A 15056-nucleotide genomic window follows, 5' to 3' on the forward strand; every position below is an offset into this window, starting at 1 on the left:
CCTGGCATGATTCTGCCACCACCCACTCCTGAAATGGAAGCCAAATAATTATTTTTGAAGCATTTCTCATTGCTGCTGATACTGGTTGAGAAACTACATGTGTTCTTTGCTGAAGGAACAAAAACACTTATCTGAAAGTTAATCACACTTTCTAAATGACAGAAATGTTTGGCTGGAGTTAATAACTAAAGGTTAAGGATAAAGGTCCATTTTCTTAGATTTAATCCCCTTGGCCTTGGTCCTACCCCGGGCTGGGAGATTTTTAAAAGCAAAGGTTAGCATCTGTCTGAGAACTGACTGGTCCACATATAATACAACATTTGTCTTTTTCTTTTTTTAAGTGACATCCACTGATTCCAGGCTTTTTATGAGCAGCTCTGGTTCTTGGCTGTCTTGAGTAGAGAATTATTATTGGCATTGCCTGAAGTGTGTCAGCTGTTTGAGATGCACTCTTGCCGCATCTGATTGTGATGGGGACTCCTAGTATCTTTCCTCATCCAGAGAGCAAAGGAGGTCTACTTACTGGTGTGGGAGTTTTTAGATTCCCACGTTCCACTGTCACTTTTGCTCTGAAATCCAGTGGGGATCCAGTAGGACTCTATTTGGAAATGGTGCACTTCGCATTCGCAGCAGAGGATCAAGATCAGAGCTTAGTGATCTGACACCCCCTCTCCTAATCTGTGCTGCCAACCCAAGTTGTTTATTACCCTTGAGTTGTTTATTACCCTTGGGTTGGAGACACCTTAGAAGAGAGAATTCCAGTGGGTTACTCCTCTGCTGGAAAGGCACGGAGCACCGCAGAGAAGGACTAAGTGCAGCAGATCTGGTGGAGGAACTTGGTGACTGGGCATCTGGGGACCCTGGGGAGAAGTTTAAAGCTGCCAGTTCTCCCTGAACCCGAAAGGTGAGGCAGGGATGGTGGTGAGAGGGGATGACAGAGTCAGGGATTGAGGGGCAGAAAGGATGAGCTGAGTCATTCCTTTTCCCACCCCCCTACCCCCTGCCCCGAGATGGAGTCTTGCTCTGTTGCCCAGGCTGGAGTGCAGTGGCTCCGTCTCAGCTCACTGCAACCTCCACCTCCCGGATTGAAGCGATTCTCCTGCCTCAGCCTCCCGAGTAGCTGGGATTACAGGCACCCACCACCACACCCAGCATCTAATTTTTGTATTTTTAGTAGAGATGGGGTTTCACTAGTTTGGCCAGGCTGGTCTTGAACTCCTGACCTCGTGATCCACCCACCTCAGCCTCCCAAAGTGCTGGGATTACAGGCATGAGCCACTGCACCCAGCGTGAGCTAAGTCATTTCTAACCAAAGTTGGGAGAATGGAGAAAGGACCAGGAAAGGGGGAGCGTACCGTCAGCCTCCCAGGCAAGAGCCACTGGGCCTGTGACCACAGCAGGATTCCCCCCTCACTGGTATTCCAGCAACCTGCCCTGAGCCCCGGAGAGCTCCCAGAGGAAAAGAACTGTTTGTCTGAGAGTCACAGCTGCCGAGTCTGGCTGAACACATGCCCAGGGACAAAGAGCTGCAGGGCAAAGACCGGTGAACATCTGATGAAAATGTCGGTTTCCAGATAAAATTTACTTCTCGGTAGTCAAGAGAAGTCTTAATCATGCTGCTAAGCTCATGTTCATACTCAGAAAATCTTGTCTATGCAGGCTGGACAAGTGGTCTCAGCCTAAAAGCCCTCAGTAGCAACCATGTGATTTAATACACCCACCTCTTGCCTTGACCCCCAATAGCAGTTTCTCAACAACAACAAAAAAGCACGTAGAAAGCAATTATATAAAAGAGAGGAATCCATACATTCTTAAAGCACACAATAAGGCGTGTGCTTATTATATATTGTGTGCCAAGAATTAAAAAGCACACAATATATATGTTCTTTGGCTTTTACTCTTGCTCAGGAGAATATCAGAAAGCACTGAGCCTTTTTTAGGGAAAGATGGTTTGCTGGGATACTATTATTTGTTCAAGAAATTCTAACAGTAAACGCATGCTGATTTAAGAGAAGCATGTTTGGGGGGTATATATTGCCAGTACCTTAAAATAAAAGTGAGTATAAAGCTACAAGGACTGTATCCATCATGATTTACTTCCTAATTGATCCTTATGATATAAGATCATGATATAGGATCCCCGTGTTGTCATTTACCGCTTCTGATAAAGATGGCGAGCGAGGCTAAGAAAATGAATTTGGAATCAAAGATGGAATCCCACCCAATTGCTTACAAGCTGTGTGACATCAGGCAAGTTGCCCAAGCTTTCTGAGCCCCGTTTTTTACTTTTTAGAATATAATAATTTTGTTCTAGAGGGATGTTTTAAGAATCACTGTTGAGGCCAAGCCCATGTTTTATTCCAGAGCTTCTCAATGTTAATAATGCAAATGAACTACCTGAGATCTTGCTAAGACACAGCTTCAGAGTCAGTACCTGGGGTGAGAGCTGAGATTCTGCATTGTTAGCAAACTCTCTTGCTCCCGTGCTGATGCACTGTGGCTGGTCTGAGGAGCTCACTTTGGACAGCCAAGTTTTGCAGCACTCACAGCGGATGCCATCCCCTGCAGCCCTCCGCGGGGGCCTGGTGAGAGCCTGCTGGGGACCCACCTGGGACTCATGAAGGCCCATCATTCAGTGACCGATCGGCATGAGTGAAGGCTGGATATCTGCCACTTACCACAGCTAATGGAACTGTCTCCCTTAGATAAATTGAGTTAGAGAACAGCTTTAGGGTGAACAAATTAACTTTATACTTTATTTTCTGAGCCCTTGACGTCTGTGATCCCACTGGGTTGATTTGGTTTGGTTTTTCGGTGAGACCTGTAAGGGAGAGGTGTCCTATAAATAAATCCAATTTACAAAAAAAAACAAAGTCAATGACACTGGACCTGGCCCCTGCTTTTCCATCCACGCCCCACAGCCTGTGCTGGTGATAATGTACTTCGTTCTTTTCATTCTTGGGCACACCCTTTCCATCCCCCATAGCCGAGGTGTAGTCAGGGGGCAGGTCTGGCTAAAGATGCTTTTTTGGCCCCTTCATTTCTTTCCCTTTGCTTCCTGCATCCTTGTCCCCACACCCCTTTCTCTCCTAGGAGCTCCTGTGAGGACCTGCAGGGACTCTAGTCCATCACAGTTGCTTGCAGACGCCCTCCCAGCCAAGGCTCAGTCATTGGTCCCCATCTGTCCAGAGTTTTGCCAATTGGTTTATGAATTAATTTCCTGGGGCTGTCTTAACAAACTGAGTGGCTTAGAACAACAGAATTTTATTCTCTCAGAGGTCAGGAGGCCAGCAGTCAGAAATCAAGGTGTCGGCAGGGCTGGTTCCCTCCGGAACCTCCAAGGGAGAATCTTTTCCATGCCTCTCTCCCAGCTTCTGCTGGTGGCCGACAACCCTTGGCATTCCTCGGCTTGCGGACACAACACTGCAATCTCTGCTTCCATCCTCACATCGGCCTCCGCCCTGTGTCTCCCTCTGTCCTCTTCTGTCTGTTATAGACACTCTCATTGGATTTAGGGTCCATCCTAATCCAATGTGACCTCATCTCAATCCATACTTCAATGACATCAGCGAAGACCCTCTTTCCAAGTAAGGTTAAATTCTGAGGTTCCAGGAGGAGATAATTTGATGGAGACACGATTCAGCTCACTAGTTTGGAGGAATTTTTCTGATGGGAGGTTTGGAGGATGGGAGAAAAAGAACAGGAAGACCAAAGCAGAGAGGGAAATGAACTTGTCCATGAGAAGTGCAGGGAGCTATAGGGGATCCACGAGACCCATTGGTGCCCGCACCAGGACACAAACCGGTCTCCTCTGCCCAGCCACAGTGGGGTAGCAGGATGGGCAGGGCACAGAATGCCTGGCAGAGGCTGGGCGAGAGATGCCAGGAGGATATAAGGCACTTTCTAGGCCCCATGGGCTGTGAGAAAGCCTTGTACCTGGAAGTCAGGGGAGTTTGGGGTCAAATAAGGACACATTATTATGCTTGGCTGCTGAGAAGCTCATTTGACATTTGGAAAATAAAAAATGAAATTGTTGAGGGATCAGGCATTGCTAATAGCTCATAAATAGCAGAAATTATGGGCCCAGCCTCCCCTGCAAGTGGGACTGACAGTGCAGAGATCAGGAAAGAGCTTGCGGGTGGGACCTTGGAGATGAGGGCCTGAGAGCAGTGGGGTCTCCTGAGGCAAGAGGCGGTGCCTGGGGCCATATGTGGGGGAGGAAGTTGCAAAGGGAGACATCCTGGGTCTGCACACTGCCCAGGAAAGAGCACATGGAAGCAGACAGGAGGCAAGGCCAGGCGTCATTTTGCCTGGATTCCCCAGGCAGGAGGGCACTGGAGAAGACTTTGAGATGAGGGCAGGCTGGGCTTGGGCTGAGCTGCAGGCAATCTTACAGTAAGACAATCCCCCTGCTCCTTATGTTTAATTGTGGTAAAATATACCTAACATAAAATTTGCCATTTTAGCCTTTTTTCTTTTTTTCGTTCTTTTTTTTTTTTTTTTCCTGAGACTGGGTCTCACTCTGTCGCCCAGGCTGGAGGGCAGTGACGTGATCTCAGCTCACTGCAACCTCCACCTCCCAGGTTCAAGTGACTCTTGTGCCTCCGCCTCCTGAGTAGCTGGGATTACAGGCGCGTGCCACCACGCCCAGCCACTTTAGCCATTTTTAAGTGTACAATTCAGTGGCATGAAGTACATTCACATTGTTGCGTATGTCCCTTACTTTTTTAATCATGAGTGAGGGACGGAGGGCGATGACCTATTGTCGGTGACACAGTGCCATGAGGAGGTGGGGCTAGAGTCTTGGGTAAGGGGGAGAAGAGGACAAACCCTCCTCCAGCTTGTGATAAAAGGAGCTTAGGTTCTGCAGAGAGGTGGACTTTGTGAAACTCTGGAAAGCACAGTAGAGATACTGTTGAGGAATAAATGGGCACTGATTTCTGCTGTGTCCCCTCGGGATGTAGCCCTGCTAATGCCAAATTTGCTTTGAAAGCCAGAGAAAAGCCCTCGATGTTGATAAACAATCTCTGATACAAAAGTGCACAGATTTCCTTAGTATCTTTACTCTAGGAAAACAGTACAGTAAATTGAGAAGAGACTTCAGTGCAAGTTCTCTTCAAATACGTGGGGCATCCTCATACTAAAAAAGCATTTGCTGTTTATCCGAAATCCAAATTTAACTGATGTCCTGTATTTTTATTTGGCAACCATATTCTGATGAGACTTTGATATCTGGGCGAACTAAATCCGGAACTTTCGCTAACTGTGCCCCACTGTGATGGGGTCTTCTCACCAGTCACTAATCCATCAGAAACCCACCGCAGGTTCAGGCGCGCGTGGCCAGCCCATTCCTAGCCCGTCACACTGCTACCCAGACAGAACATCCACTGCTTCCACATTCTCCCCAGGCTGCAAAGAGTTCCCAGGAGACTTTCTTTTCCCCTTCAAAGCTGTGCACTTGGGCCTGGTTTTATCTGCAGAGAAGTGGGTAATGACTGATAGAGGAAGATGCGGGTCCCTGACAGTCGCCTCTGCTCCACAGTGCCATCTAGAGGAAAGCCAGGACATACGCTCTGAGGAGCGCAAGGCTGGGGTGTTAATAAGCAGGCCCTTGGGAAATCTGGAGTGCCCTGTTCCCCTCATTATGATCCCGATCCCAGGCAGAAATGCCTGTGGGCTATCACTACAAAAGGAAAACAACAATCAAAACTGCATCCAGGATTAAAACCACCATTTCAAAAGCACATCATTAAAGCAAGCTGTGACCCAAATATTTGTTTTGGTGTGCTTAAGAGTTTTTCAAGCAACTGAAAAGAGTGGAAAAAGTGAAACACCAAGAAAAAAGAAAAAGAAAAAAAAGCAGAGCAAGGAATTGTTGGATGATTCTCTGCAAGCCAAGGGGGACTTTTTTATTTAAAAATATGTAAGCTTTGGTGTTGAGGGAGAACTACTGCAAAACTAGACTTGAATTATCATTGGAGCAGGATTTTGAAAATTTATAAAGAGTGGCAGGCTGGGCGTGAGGGTGTCTATAGCCCGGATGAAGGTGCTTATGAAGTAAAAGGCATGCCAGTGGGAAATGTGGTCGCTGGAAACATGAAGTTAAATTCAGTGCAAAGAGTAAGACAACCTCACATGTATCCTTGTGTGCAAGGGAAATCAGCTGCCCTCTTGGCTGCTTTCTCACACTCCGGTAGGGCATTGTCGGTCCATCACACAGAGCTGTCTGTAAGACATTGATGGAGTACTATGGAAAGCTTACGGGCATGCACAATTGGGCTTAGTCCCTTTACCACTCATTCACTTTATAATTACAGGAAGCAACTGAAGTTCTCTTGTCAATTTTTATGTACTTCAAAGAACTACTAATAAAATTCGAATTTCTAGAACATAGTCCCCCAAGGGGCATTTTGTGTTGGTCATAATAGTCTACTAACTTGAAAAGTTGCAGCAAAGATGCGCCTTCCACTAAACTCTAACTCAGTCTCTTTCTTTTTCTCCTTCTCTCTCTCTTTCTCTCTCTCTCTCTTTCTCTCTCCTTCTCTCTCTCTTTCTCTCTCACTTTCATTCTTGCTCTCACTCTCTCAAAGGGTCAGAATGCCTGGGTTCTTACCTTCATATTAGCTCTGAAACAGACTTCGAGATAAAACCTGGCTATGTCGCTCTGGCTGAAACTTTATAAAGTAAGCACCCTGGGTCTTGCTTCTGTTAATGGACTTGCAATTGTGGAAGCTGCCACTATGTGGCGTCGTGAGTCACAGTGAATCCTAGTGAATCACAGGCATGAAACCTAAGTCCTGGCTGTCCCTAGTCAAGGCTATTTATGGTCCTAGGTAAGTACGTAAACTAGTCAGCGTGTTTATTTTTTTTCATAAACATCACATTGATATTGATATGGATGTAAGCCTCTGACAATAATTATTAGCTGATTTATTTTGTAAATATTGTATTTATTTTTACTATAATAAACATTTTCCAATAACTATATTATATTTATTGTATAAATAATATCCTTTGGAGTAGGGTTAAAGAATGTGGGCTGGCATCAGCGATGTACCTTCAGAATGTGTCTTATCAACTCTAGTTTTTCATACTCTGTTTTAGAAAGAACATACTTTACTCCTCAGTTCCACGGTGAATATTAACAAGTCCTCCCATATGGAAACAGTCACATCGTGCTTTTGGGTCTTGGTGTCAGATATTCTCTTACACCTGTTTATAACTTACCAAGGAAAATGCTTACTTACTTGTTTCCAAGCCCTTCTTCTATTTCTGGAACTCCCTTTTCTACTTTCAAGCGGGGTTTAACTATTACCAAGTTCTGCACTTCAGAGAACTTTGTTTTACGTTGTAGAGGAGCACTTGCCAGGGAAGGTGTGCAGAAAACAATTCCTCTGGGCTTGACAACATGTGTAATGGTCTCTTTCTAGTCTGGAGAGTTTCATAGGCAGCCAACTGTCCCCACTGTTTGCTCCCTTTAAAATGTAAATGTATTGAAATCAATAGGGTGTGATGGTTAACAGCCTAGGCTCTGTTGGTCAGGCACGCTTGGAATTGAATGGTTGTTCTGGTACTTCTTATCTTCTCTAGGCCTCATCTGTTTCCTTATCTATTAAATAAGGATATTAAAGTATCTTATTTCCTGGAGTGATTGTAAAGATCATATGTGATCATGCTTATACTAGGTGGTCACAATAATGGCTCCGTTTGGATTAGCTATTATTATTATTTTATTTCATTTTTATGTATACCCTATTTCCTTATACAACACATTAGAGGCTACTTATAAGACTATCTACCTTAAAATAGTAGTCAGTGCCAGAAAAGTTTTTGAATTAAAATGAAAGAGTGAGGCTGGGCAGGGGCTTGTGGGGGAATGAAACACAGGTATTGTAAGATACAAGTACTCATAAACTTCTACTCAGTTACTTAGACTTAGCCACATATTTGTTTCTGAGCTTCCCACTAGCTAAAGTGAAAAGAGAATCAGGTTCACTCATGTGATTCCTATGGATCACAAGGCAAAACCTACCAGTCTCTCAGCGAAGCATAACGGGTCTTGGTTCTTAACTCCAAGAATATATATTCCTTATGTGGGGCATCATGTGAACAGAGACAGTAACCCTAACAATAACCCTATATGAGGTATCGTAGACACTTTAAAAATATAAGCCGAGGGAAAAGTAAGAGGTAGTTTTGCTCCCCAGAGAACTGGGAACAAGACCATGTGCTGGGCAGAATTCTGAGATTCACGCCCCCTGGTGTACACGTCCTGCATAATCTCTTCCCCTTTGGGTGTGGGCAGGACAGTGTTGCCTGTCACTCCCACAATTAGATTATAGGATATACAAAGTGAAGTCCCGATGTAATGAAGTCCCTAATCAGTGGCTTTAAGTAATCAAAAGGAGGTGATCCTGGGTGTTCTGACCTAATCAGCCCATTAAAGAAGATCTAGAGTTCAAGGAGAGTCTCTGCTAGCCTTGAAGAAGGATACTGCCATGCTGTGAGACAGCTACATGGCCAGGAACTGAGGGCAGCCTATAGGAGCTGAGAGAGACCTTCAGGTGACAGCTGATGAGACAACAGGGACCTCAGTCCTACAGTCCTGAGGATCTGGATCCTGCCATCAGCCTGAATGAGCTTGGAGCAAGATCCCGAGCTCTGGATGAGAGCACAGCCAGCAAACATCTTGATTTCAGCCTTGTGAGACCTTGCACAGAGAACCCAGTTATACCATTGCCTGGACTTCCGACCTACAGAAACTTTGAGATCATCAAAAGGTATTGTTTCAAGCTGCCGAGTTTGTGGCAATTTGTTACACAGCAATAGAAAACTAATGCAAACCATATGGCTGGAATCCACAGCCTTTGACTAGATTCAGAAATAAAATCCAGAACTTCTAGGGCATTTCCCAAACTAAACTTAACATTCATGGGAGATGCTAATATATGTGTCACGTTAAAAGCAAAACAACTTTTTTCGTTGACCTTGACTGTTCCCATTAGAAAGGCCTTTGCTCTACTGGTGGGGCAGACAGTCAGGTTTCTGGGTTGTAAGCAACAGAAATAAACTGACTCACATTTGCAGAAGAGAGTTTATGGAAAGGCTATAGTGAGGTCACGGAATCAAGGAGCAGGCTGAAGAAACAGTCTCAGAATGGACAGGAACCTGAAAACTCCTGGGGTCTCACTTCCAAAAAAAAAAAAAAAATCCTGATGGCCTGTAGCCACCAAAATAAAAGAATTTCATCTGTTCCTTTTCCCCGTGCCCACCATTATCAGATAACTCCCCTCAAGGTTCAACAGCTCAGCAGTCTGAGTGGCCTGGCACTTAGCCACAGGAGAGCAGGAGACCTGAATTAACAGGTGTGCCAAGATGCACACATTGAGCGAAAGGTTATTCTCCCAAGCTCAGTTGTGACCCGAAGGAGAGAGAATGGATGATGGGCCACCCAAAAACAAAGGGGGTTCACAAAAGTAGATCAGACTCACAAGTTTAGGGGTAGAGTCTGAGACTTCCTCCTTTATGTCTTAGTGTTAGAGGAAAGGGGAAGTCACTTTTATAACAAACGGTGAAGACTTTGGAACCACCAAATCCAAAGCTTCAGTAGAAGTAGAGAAAGGGGAGCAGGGGTTGTGGGGTGGAACTATGCAGGCAGTGGAAGGCTGGGCAACGTGGTTCTTCCTTGTGAAATCCAAGATTTCGAGATCGGATGCTGCACGGAGCGGGCGAGGAGCCTGAGCTTTGTGCCTGTGCAAATTAGAAGAGATACTGAATCATGAAGCTTTCACTTCTGAGCATTAGCAGAAACTGCAGCAAGACTTCTGACTTTTACAAGCTATGGAATCGGCTGGAGTCTGAGCAGTTTTGTCCTGTGAGAAAATGGATCCCCAGTTGCCACTGAACTGTCTGTATTTGGCAGGTAGTGTATCCTAAAGCCGCTGTTTGGAAACTCATAATAAAACTAGCATATCAAAAGCTCTGTGCTATGTTTGGGCCTCCCCACTCCATGTTGCTGTATTTGTTGTGGTGGCTGCAGGCTTATGATTGCTCAGGTTTGCTCAGTTCCATAAATTCTCACTAAATGCTGCATTTGTTGAAGGAATCCTGTTGTAGCTTCAGGGCTGTTCTTGCTGTTGTTTTTCAACCATACACATGTGGATTATCTTTCTAAGTGACTGGTTAAGAGTTTGATGCACATAGTTACACATTTTCATGAACTGTTGCATTTTGTTAATGCGTATTGCTCCTTGACTTCAATGTATTTTATCAGTATTTATTGAATGTAAAGATTTTCAGGTAAGATTCATTTATTCATTCAAAGAATATTGATGTGCGAACCACCATTCTAGGCACATGGGAGTACATTAATGAAGAAAAGAGACTAATATCTGTCTTAGTCTATTCAGGCTGCTATAACAGAATACCTTAGGCTGGGTAATTTATAAAGGGTAGCGTTTACTGCTCACAGTTCTGCAGATTGGGAAGTCTGCAGAAGTCTAAGATAAAGGCACTAGCAGATGCACTGTCTGGTGAGAGTGTGCTCCTCAGAGATGGCATCTTCTTGGTGTCTTCGCATGGTGGAAGGGACACACAAGCTCCCTCAGGCCTCTTTTTATTTTTATTTTTTATTTTTTCAGGAACAGGGTCTTGCTCTGTCGCCCAGGCTAGAGTGCAGTGGTGCGATCATGGCTCATTGTAACCTCGAACTCTTGGGCTGACGACATCCTGCTGCCTCAGCCTCTCAAGTAGCTGGGACTGCAGGTGCACACACCACCAGGCTGGTTACTTGTTTATTTGTTTTTAGGGATGGAGGAGTGTCACTATGTTGTCCAGGCTGGTCTTGAACTCCTGGCATCAAGCAGTCCTCCTGCCTCAGCCTCCTGTGTCCTTGGGCTTACAGTCATGAACCAATGTGCCCAGCTCAGACCTCTTTTAAAAGGGCACAAATTCATTCATGAGGACTCCACCTTCATGACCTAGTCACCACTCAGAAGCCCCACTTCTTAATACCTCCACGTTGGGGATGAGAGTTCAACGTATGAATTTTGGAGAGACACAAACTTTCAGACCACAGCAGATCCCTGCCCTGAGGGGTACATGTACCACACACACACACAACACACACACACTGCACACATATACATACACACACCCCACACGTACATAAACACACTACACACATACCACACATACACAGATACTACATACACACCACACACATACACACACACACCACACAACACACACATCACATACACACCACACACATACACCTACACCACACATACATACTACACACACACCACACACATACACCACACAACACACACACCACACACACACACCCACACCACATGTACACACATACCACACACACATACACACCACACACATATACACACACCACACACCCAGACATACACACCACACACATACATCACACACATGCACATATGCACACACCACACACACATACACCACACATACACACCATACACATACACACACGCCACACACACAGACACAACCACACATGCACCACACACATACACACCACACATATACACATAAGCACACCACACACACACCTCCACACACACACCTCACACACACCACACACACACACACACACACACATACCACACACCACACACATACACATACGCACACCACACACACATACACCTCCACACACACCACGGACACACTTCCACACACATATGCATACACACCACACACACACCTCACACACACCACACACACACATACACATGCACACACACCACATACACACGCACACACACCACATACACACATACACACACATTGTGTGCAGTTCTGCAGTTAAAAAACTTGGGTAACTTTTTCAGACTTTGTCGTAAACTAATTTAATCAAGGAACTTTTTTTTAAGGATACATACCACGTTCTGTAGAGTAGTGTTTTGTTTAATATACCACTCTGGAAAATGCTTATAAAGGCATCACTGGACTGAGTGTACTTCAGGAAAATCATCCATAGATACCATTTCTTTCAAAATTTGGTAAGAGTTAGGTGGCTGAGAGACTAAATTCTCCACCAAGATCTGGAGTGCAGATATTCTTTGTTGCTACTTCAAGGCAAATCTGTCTGCCTCACACGTCACATGAGTAGGGGTGACTTTGGTGAATCCTAAGGCTGTACTGGAGCTTGTCACTTGGCTACACATCCATCTCAGACCTGCTGACAGGACCAGTGTATTTCTATGGGGTTCTGGGTCAAGCCGTCCAGCCTCTTACTGGATCGTGTCTCTCAAGTCAGCCTCTGTGGAGTTATATCCGCTTCCCCCAGAGTACGGTGCGAAACCAGCTCATAGTGAGCATGGAGCTCACTAGATTGAGTGAAATGTTCCTGGGCTGTGGGGACTTCACGAGACCACATCTAATTTTTGCACAAATATCTGTCACTCACCACCTACCTGTGCTCATCTGGTTGCTCGGTTGGGATTTTTTTGACAGGAAATAGGAGACTTGGTTAAATGTCTGTGTAACTTTGAGATGCTTAAGGAGAGAGACACTTTGCACTGACCCCAACAGGTTTCCGTATGCACCTGATTACAACAAAGAATCTCGGGTTCTTGCTTGGGAGAGTGGCTGAGCAGCTTTGCTGCACGTTGGCTTGTCCACCCAAAACGAAAAACCTGCGGTCCAGAGCCCCAGGGTTACTAATGAACATGTGTGTGATGAGGGAGAAAAAAGTTTGGGGCAATATTATCTTTTGGGGGTAACTGCCTTTGAGGCTGTCTTCCTGGTTATTTTGATTTGAGGCTGTCTTCCTGGTTATATTTCTGTGTGATTCACAGAAGAGAGAGGGACCTACACATTGGTCATCCTCAAGATTTTCAGCCTCACCCTGGATCCCAGGAACAGACCTCTTTATCAATAGTGGCATTCCTTTACATCCTCAGCTAAGTATAGTTATGATGATTGCTTTAGAGCGCTCTAAAAAGAGTGACTACAGTGGCTGTGTTTGCCTTTATACTTTGAAAAAAATGTCCACAACAATAAATATTTATGAACCTTTATAATTAAAAAATATGTTCTTTAGCTAGAGACTGCTAGTGTTGAAAAGACCACCCCCACCTCCCCTCCTCATTTTACCAATGAGGAAACTGAGGCCTTAGGGTCAGATAAATTCATCAAAAGCTCCCTACTAGGGGATGAGCTGAGATTATATCTTGAGTCCTCTTGAAGGAAGCTAATCTGACACACGTACGTTCCCCATAGGGCCGTCACATTCTTATGGTCACACTATATTCAGATGCTGTATTAGTCTGCTCTCATACTGCTGTAAGGATAAACCCAAGACTGGGTAATTTATAGAGGGGAGAGGTTTAATGGACTGACTGTTCCATGTGGCTGGGGAGGCCTCACAATCATGGTGGAAGGCGAAGGAGGAGCAAAGGCATGTCTTACATGGCAGCAGGCAAAACAGTGTGTGCAGGGGAACTGCCCTTTATAAAACTGTCAGATCTTGTGAGCCTTATTCACTGTCAAGAGAACAGCACAGAACCCCCCCCCCGCCCCATGATTCAATTACTTCCCATCAGTTCCCTCTCATGACACATGGGGATTAAGGGAGCTACAGTTCAAGATGTGATTAGGGTGAGGACACAGCCAAACCATATCAAGTGCTATCTTAGCAAAATCGCCACCTAAAAAAGGATGAAAATTCCCAAACATAGGCCACTAGATAGACTATAGGAAGAATAACTTTTACAGCACCAGAGCTTGTTCGATCTCAGATGGAAACATGTGCATCAGGTGACTTAGATTTTTTGCTGCTCTGTACATGTTGGAGAATGACTGTGAAAGTGCCATCAGTTTGATTTGGAGGTGACAAGTAGGTTTTAGCAAGTAGGTGAATTCGCAAATATGGAATCATGAATGATGAGAATCGGCAAGATTTCTTCATTTTTTTGAGGTGGCAGGTAAGCCCCCAGGCACTTAGGAAGGTTGGAGGGAGATGGATGAAGATGAGGATTACGGTCTCTGCCCTTTATTAAGAGCCTCCTGTGCATGGGTAAGGCTAAGCACTTGATGTTTTGCTGGGGCTGACCACAAGCCCCAGGGAACAGAAGTGTGTAGTCACTGGCAGAGCCAGCCCCCTCATCTTGCTTTGGTGTATCCCATTTTGTAAATCAAGAGTCAAGACCATGACAATGAAGAATTCAGAGTGGAGGCAGAAAAGGGCAATTTATTTAGTCCCACCAGCCGGCAACCAGAATGCCAAAGCTCCAGAATCCTGCAGCCCTGGGACAAATGCCCTGAGGATGCATAAGCCCATGGAATCCCAGAATTCCAAATGTCCTTCGGCCCAGCTCCAGCTTCCAGTCTGTCCGGTACCATGAACTACTGCCAATTCCTCATGTTCTCTTTGTTTCTAAGGTTCTTGTCTGAGCAGGGAGGTGGTAGGGGTCTGAGTGACTGTGAGGCACACACAGGGAATGTCTAGAAGGAGGCCTGGGCCTAAGGAGGGGTTCTCAAGAGGGAGATTATGCTTTGGCGTGTTGCCGTCAAAGAACTTTATTTCCTAATGTTTATTCTTCAGCTCAGCCTCAGCTGTACCTGCCTAGCTGGTGTTAAACTAATGAATCTAACATTCCCTTCCCTTTGCATTGGGGTTTGAGTGTGAAACCTGTTTGACAGGGAATTGGGGGAGAATTTGTTTGGATTTGCCTTGACGAGGCCTTTTTCAAAGATTGGGGAGGCCACTGGTTTCTCTTAAAAGTCAGCAGCACCCCAGGGAGAATGTAGGGACTGTCCTTCCACGGTTGTCTTGGATTTCAGGCTCTCTAGAAACGTCTGGCCACTGGTTGATTGACATGGCATGGACTTTGTAAAAACAAACAATACGATATTGAACCTTGGGGGAACTAGCACTTGATAACATGGCTTGCTTAAGGAAGTTATAAAGAAGAAATAAGAAATGGGGAAAATTCTGTTAATTCTGTTAATGGGAATCAGAACAATTCTAAGATTATCCACTGGGTGGCATTTTATTTAATGTTACTACA

The 15056-nt window shown here is 45.2% G+C and overlaps 1 protein-coding gene and 1 long non-coding RNA gene across 2 annotated transcripts in view; one reads left to right on the forward strand and one right to left on the reverse strand.

The window, feature by feature from the left end:
* GNA14 (G protein subunit alpha 14) overlaps positions 1 to 15056 on the forward strand; it is a 232813-nt gene that overhangs the window by 192024 nt on the left and 25733 nt on the right. The gene's annotated exons all lie outside the window — the stretch shown is intronic.
* The window catches only part of LOC129479297 (uncharacterized), a 76419-nt gene that overhangs the window by 59815 nt on the left and 1548 nt on the right, over positions 1 to 15056 (reverse strand). Inside the window, exon 2 of the long non-coding RNA XR_008656637.1 lies at positions 7248 to 7475. This is a non-coding gene — a long non-coding RNA (uncharacterized lncRNA). The remainder of the gene's footprint in view (positions 1 to 7247; positions 7476 to 15056) is intronic.

The sequence above is a fragment of the Symphalangus syndactylus genome, chromosome 3, assembly GCF_028878055.3.
Source record: "Symphalangus syndactylus isolate Jambi chromosome 3, NHGRI_mSymSyn1-v2.1_pri, whole genome shotgun sequence".
Lineage (NCBI taxonomy): Eukaryota > Metazoa > Chordata > Mammalia > Primates > Hylobatidae > Symphalangus > Symphalangus syndactylus.